Source organism: Solanum lycopersicum, chromosome 12, assembly GCF_036512215.1.
Source record: "Solanum lycopersicum chromosome 12, SLM_r2.1".
In the NCBI taxonomy this organism is placed as follows: Eukaryota; Viridiplantae; Streptophyta; class Magnoliopsida; order Solanales; family Solanaceae; genus Solanum; species Solanum lycopersicum.
The window spans coordinates 57,362,703-57,370,210 of record NC_090811.1 but is presented as its reverse complement, the minus strand read 5'-3'; positions in this window follow the sequence as shown (position 1 = coordinate 57,370,210).

The window sequence follows — 7,508 nt, the reverse complement described above, 5'->3', positions numbered from 1 at the left end:
CCTGTTACTATTTTAGATAGAGAAGTTCGCAAGTTGAGGTCAAGGGAGATTGCATCCATCAAAGTTCAATGGAAGAATCGATCCGTTGAAGAAGCCACTTGGGAGAAAGAGGCTGACATGCAAGAAAGATACCCATACCTGTTTACAGATTCAGGTACTCCTTTTCGCCCTTGTTTTTCTTCTTACGATCATTCGAGGGCGAAAGATGGGTAAATTGGTATCTATTGTAACGACCTGTTTAGTCGTTTTGAGCAACAGATTTTAATTCTGGAAAAGCTGTCTTGGTCGATGGATCCCACGACGGACCTTCGAGGGTGTCTCGTTCCAAAATACTTAGAATTCTAAAAATTGGGTACTGAAATCGACTCTCTAAACTTCGTGACGAAGTGATAGGACGGACCGTCACGGGCATGACGGGCCGTCACAGACTCTTCAGTAAATTTCAGTCTCTGAACTCTGTGACGGAAGCAGCAGGACAGACCGTCGCAGGCGCGACGGCCCGTCACAGGTTGCGTAATCCCAAGCTGAGTCGGATTTCTTTAAATATTTTAAGGGACACTTTGGACTATTCCTGCTATAATTATAAATTTAGTGGGTTAATGTTAATAATTTAACTACTTAAGGGTTAAAAGAGATAACCTCGAATTAATTAATGGGTTAAATTCATCATCTTTCATACTTAATTATATGTTAATTAGGGTAAAAGAAAGAGGGTTTGAATAAGAAAAATAGAAAGAACAAGGAGAAGGAAGGAGAATTGATCGAGAGAGAGGAACGAAGGGGAAAACGAAAAGGCTTGGGAAATTGCTTGCTTGATCACGAATCTTCGGTAGAGGTAGGTTATGGTTTTTATACTATTCGTAGTTAACTCTTAATGGCGAATGATATGTGTTGGGTTGTATTGTAAAGTCTTCTATATGCTTAATTGTATGCTTGCATGAATATGATTATATAATTGTGATGAAATAAGCATGTTGAAGCTATTGAATTTCAAATCTTGAAAACCCCTTGTTAATGATGATGCCTTGGTATAAAAGAAGGCTTGATGAACTAAAGTAATGAGATTGATGATGCCTTGGTATAAAAGAAGACTTGAGGAACTAAAGTAATGAGATTGATGAGGCCTTGGTATAAAAGAAGGCTTGATGAATTAATAGAATGAGATTAGTGGAGCGGGTGTCACGAACCGACACGTAGAATTAGGGGATCGGGTGTCACGAACCGACACGTAGAATTAGGGGATCGGGTGTCACGAACCGACACGTAGAATTAGGGGATTGGAGTGTCACATTTCGACACATAGTAGTAGGGGAGCGGAGTGTCACGTGCCGACACAAGAGGAATAAAGATAATGAATCTTGGAATTATGTTAATAAATTCGAATGAAAAGAACCTAATTCCCAAATGAGCATGATATGGAGGCTTGAGTCCTCATGAGTATACTTGACGTTATTTATCAAAGATTCTTGTACATGTTGTTGCTACAGGTTGAGTATTGTAGTTGATTTATGATATGATCTGATATATATTATTTTCTATTTTGAGTTTGCCGATGATATCTACTCAGTACCCGTGTTTTGTACTAACCCCTACTTGTATGTTTCTTTCCTTATTATTTGTGGAGTGCAGCAAACATGCCGTTGCTTCAACTCAACCGCAACTCTAGCCAGTCTTCATTACACCGGATTTCAGGGTGAGCTAACGCTTCTAGCTTGGACTGGATCTTCTTCTTCATGTTTCGATGCCTTGAAGTTCCGGCATGGACTAGCTTTTAATTTATTCTAGCTTTCTAGATACTCTTAGCTTTAGTAATTCGAGGATAGATGTTCTTGTGATGTTGACTTCCAGATTTTGGGGATAATAATAGTTTTCGAGTTGTTAGAAGTTATTTAATTGATTTTCATTAATGAGTTTAAGTCTTCCGCATTATATTGTGTTATTATATTCGAAATGTTGGGTTTTGTATTGATTGGTTCGTTCACATAGGAGGGTAAGTGTGGGTGCCAGTCGCAGCTCGATTTGGGTCGTGACAATGTCAAAAGGGTTACCAATAACCATTTAGGAGGATGTTATCTAAAATTTAGAAAGAAAAGTAAAATAATATAAATATAAATATAAAACTCAAATTTCTAACTCACGACTCATGTAGAGAGATGCAACCAGTCATCATTGCATTATATGATACTCCAACTGTTTGTTCACATATTTCAAATTTTTGTAAAAATATAGCAGTACTATGTATGATCTCGGGAGGGGAGTATGGCTTCACGTAACCCCTCCCTGGATACACCTCTGCCAACCGACTATGACCCAAAAATAAAATAAACGACGATCAAAAACATATCCATCGTCGGTATCATTTGCAATGTTTATCATATTCACGATAAATTATCGCTTATTAATGTTTCTGCATTTGTTATCTTACCTAAAACTAATTTTGTCTAAAAATTGTCATAATCAACTATGTCAGGGCGTATCCACCCTACGTTGTGGGTAGGGATGTATATGGCCGGGTTGGTTTGAGTTTTTTAAATATCAAACCAAATCATTTGTGTTAGATTTTTAAATCTACAAATCAAACCAAACCAATAAATTCGAGTTTTTCAACCTTGGGTTTTTTCATGTTTCTCCGCTAAAGTATTCATACAAACATATAATTTACTTGTAATTCAAATATATCATCAGACCTATCAAAATACAATTATTCAAGGTATTTCTTAAGAATATAACACAAACAATGATATGATTAATGACACTAAAATATTTAATATATAATAATAATAATAATAATAATAATAATAATAATAATAATAATATTGAGTAAAGAAAATATTGCAAATTAACAAGTCATAATCAAAATGATCATAATTTAAAGGGAAAATGCACAAGTACCCCCTCAACCTATGCCCGAAATCCCAGAGACACACTTATACTATACTAAGGTCCAATTACCCTCCTGAACTTATTTTATAAGTAATTTTCTACCCCTTTTTAGCTACGTGACACTAGTTTAAAAAAAAAAGTCAACCATCGTTGGGCCCACAAGATAGTGACACGTAGTCTAAAAAGGGGTAAAAAATTATTTTTAAAATAAGTTCAGTGGTGTAATAGGACCTTAGTATAGTATAAGTGTGTCTCTGAGATTTCGGGCATAGGTTGAGGGGGTACTTGGGCATTATCCCTAATTTAAAAGTACTAAGTCATGCTAAAATATGTTTAATAAGTATTAGTTACATGACTAAATACTAAAGGAAATTAAAATTAGATTATGTATTTCAATTCTCTAAACCAATGTAAAACCAAAGAACAAATATTCAATATTTATTACCGAAAATATTGTTCAAATACTTTTACGAGAGGGTTTTATCGAAAACGTGAGAAAACATTCTGTCATTCTTACTGTTAAATTGATTTTCTCTTTTGTATCAGTATTAATTTGATTTTGATTTAAGTTTTATTATAATTATCAACACCTTGGACTATAATCTCTATTGAACCATCCAAAATTCAAAGTTTCAAACTTACAAATATATTAAAAGATAAAAACTATGAAAAATATAAGAAATATTTAAAAATTATATCAAAGTAAATATTTTTATGTGTAAAATAAAATTTTAAAATTATATATATAATGTCGGGTTTGGCTTGGTTGATTATTTTTAGTTAATACCAAATCAATCCAAATATAGTCGAATTTTTTCAACACCAAACCAACCATTAGTCGGGTTATTTTTTTGGGTTGACTCAATTTGCGGTTTGATTCGATTTTGCACACCCCTATTTATGGAGTATCGACTGACACTATTTCGTTGAAAATTTTTAGTATTATATATATCAAAAAATCTGAAAAAACGAAATAATCCTACAAATAATGTTAATGACACTGCTTTAACAAATGAGCTTCTTGGCTTGTTGGTTTGCATTGCGAATGTGATGGTCATTCGTCCAGGTGTGGCCCCATTTTGAGCCCTAATAGTTTCTTGAATTATGTTTTAAATAGTTTTATTAATATAATGTGATTATATTAATTACTTATTATTTTTTAAAATATTGACACCGCTTATTAAAAGTTTTTGAGTCGACAGAATTTTGTCTGACTTTTTTATTATATGTGAATTGTACTTTTTTTTTCTTAAACAAATCAAGGTATTATCATAATTACTTTCATTTTTCTAAGAGAAAAATATAATATGTTTCATATTTGGTTATTTTTTAAAAAGGGAAAATTTGGAAAACTATAAATCCTTATTCTGATAGTATTATAATATAATAGAATGTACAGTGTAATAATTTAAAGAAATTTAATTTGTTTATGAGAATTTTTCTCTATAGTTTTTATGATTTAATTAGTTTTTCTTTAAAAAATATATATATAGGTTTATTGGTCATATCATATATATAATAATAATAGACGTTATGAATAATTTACTTTATAGTCATATGATTTGTAATTATAAATTTATGCGTGACACCATTTTTACTTTCGAACTCAATAAAATTTACTTCACACTTTTTATAATTTAAACGGAAAGGGTCAAAAATACTCTTAAGCTATTCAAAATCATTTATATATATCGTTAAACTATATGTCGGCTCAAAACTATCCTTTCCGTCAAACTATTGATTCAAAATACATTTCTTATCAAAGAAAGTTATTAAATATCACGTAAATGCCACAATACATGCCAATACTAATTACTTTCTTTTCCACTTACACATAAACTAAAAATCCTTAAATACGAATTACTCTTTTTTTCCCTCATTTCATTATTTTCCATAAATAATTTCACCTCTTTTGCCTCGTTGAAGTATGGTATGGTATTGAACAAGTAAAATTTATCACCGCTAACCAAAAGGCATTCAGCAGTGGAACACCAACAATAGTAACTTGATAAACCAATTTGCAAAATGAGGATCATTAACAATGGAAGCAAATATTTGAACTTCATACAAAACATGTTGAGCACAAAACACACCACTCCTAATACAAAACCCCCCACTAGCTTCTTGTTTGTTAAAAATCAGCAGAGTTGGTCAATAGCCCCATATAAACTAAGTAAAGAACTAATCAAGAAATAGAGAAACTGAAAATAAACTTCACAAAAGCTGGACATAAACTAAGGAAAGAACTAATGAAGAAATGCATTACCAAACATTAAGTAAAAATTGGTAATAAACATCACAAAATCTGGACAAAAACAAAACTTCAATGAGGGAAAAGGAGTGAAATTATTTCTGGAAAATAATGAAATGATGGAAAAAAAGAGTAATTGAGAGTTAGTCTATCTGGCTGTGAAAAAAAATAAATGTAATGTGACATCTTCATTATATTTAACAACTTTTGTTAATAAAAAGATATTTTTGATACAATAATTTAACGGAAAAGATAATATTGAGCCAAAATATAGTTTAATGGTAAATATAAGATATTTTAAATATCTTAAAATATTTTTAACGATTTTCCGTAATTTAAATAGTTCTTAACAAACACTAATATTTGAACATCTCATTCTGTTTATTAACGGAACGGTACTACGGTACATCCTGGCTATCCTGGCGCGGAGAGGCTCGATACCAGCTAATTTGAGGTGACGCCTCGCCAATCCCAGAGCCGAGGAGCTTGGCCGGGAAATGCCTCGTAAATAATGTAAGAATTACTCCTTTCGTTTAAAAAAGAACGTCTCTATTACATGGGATGGCAAACATTCATAGCTAATTATATTATAGGGGTATAGTTTAATTTATTTACCTTATATAATTATAGTTTATTTTTGTTTGCTATATTTAATGGGGTCCACAACCTATTATATAACCAATGGTATAAAAACATTATTTTTTAATTTTGTATATAATTATACACAAAACAATTTTCTCTCTCCTTTTCACATTCCAAATTTTTCTCCTACATTTAATACTCCAGCTATCCAGTTTGAAATTCAAATTGTTGTCCAAAATTAGATTATTCTCTCCTGAAATTGAAGTTCCCTCCCGAAGTTGAAGTCAATTTCGTAAGTACTCCTTAATTTTAGTTGTTTACCTCTTCTTCTTTTTTTTTACTTATTCAAAATTTGTATATGTATTCTGTTTATTTTTTTCCCATATATTTTGATGAAATAATCGATTTTTTGTTCCTGATAGATCTAAAATTGGTCACACAATGAATGAATCATCTTCATTTTTGAGGATTACCAGAGGTATTCCTTTGCATGTCAATGTTGTTGACATTTTACCATCGTTTTCAATGGGTTAACTCAAGATTTTGGGTTTGATGTAGGGTCATTGGGAAAATCAAATCAAGTTATACAAAAACAAACAATGGAAGAGCTTAGATCAAAGGAAAAAAAGACCCTACGGCAGTTCAACAAGCTATTAACAATGTCAAAGCTGGAGGCATTAAAATAGTACAAGGAAGAAAAAAGAGGAAAGTTGTAAACATTGAATCAGAGGAAAATGTTTCTAAAGTTGTCGGATTTGAAGAACATAATATTCATGAGGTACTGTATTAAAACACAAAGTTAGATACAATTTTTTGGTTAATTAGATGTCAATATACAAAAAATATTACTTAAGTATTGTATATAGTATAATTGCATGTTTAGTAATTGTATATAGTATATTGCATATTTATGTTATTTTTGTTTTTGTATATATATACAAAAAAGTAATTGGACTTAGTTATACAGATGATTTTTTTTATACATAATTAGAGTTTGTATATTCTATTAGTTATATACAAATTATTGAAGTTAGTATATATTAAGTTTATATACATATACAAAAATTGATATATACATGTCTGTTTTAATAGCTAGTAGTAGGTAATTGTATATGAAAGGCTCATTATTTTTTTTTATATACATATGTACACAAAGTAATTGGATTTAGTTATATAGATGGGAAAATATCATATGCGATTATAATTTGTATATTGTAGTAGTTATATGTAACGACCTGTTTAGTCGTTTTGAGCAGCAGATTTTATTCTGGAAAAACAGGCTGAGGCGACGGACCCAACGACGGACCGTCAGGGGCACGACGGACCGTCGCTGGGTCTCGTTTCAAAACACTTAGAAAATCTGAAATTGGGTACTGAAAATCGACTCTCTGAACTTCGTAACGGAGGGGCAGGACGGACCGTCACAGGTGTGACGGACCGTCACAGGCCCTTCACCCAAAATCAAGTTTCTGAACTATGCGACGGACAGCAGGACGGACCGTCGCAGGCGCGACGGCCCGTCACAGCTTGCGTAATCCCAGTTGGAGTCGAATTTCTGGTTAAGTTTTAAAGGGGCGTTTTGGACTATTCCTGCTATAATTATATATTTCGTGGGTTTATATTAATAACTCAAATTCTTGGGGGTTAAAAGAGGTAACCTTAAGTTAATTAGTGGGGTATTATTGCCATCTTTTATTCTTAATTATATACTAATTTGGGTAAAAGAAAGAGGGTTTGAATAAGAAAACAGAAAGAACAAGAAGGGAGAGAGAAACGATCGAGAGAAGAGGAA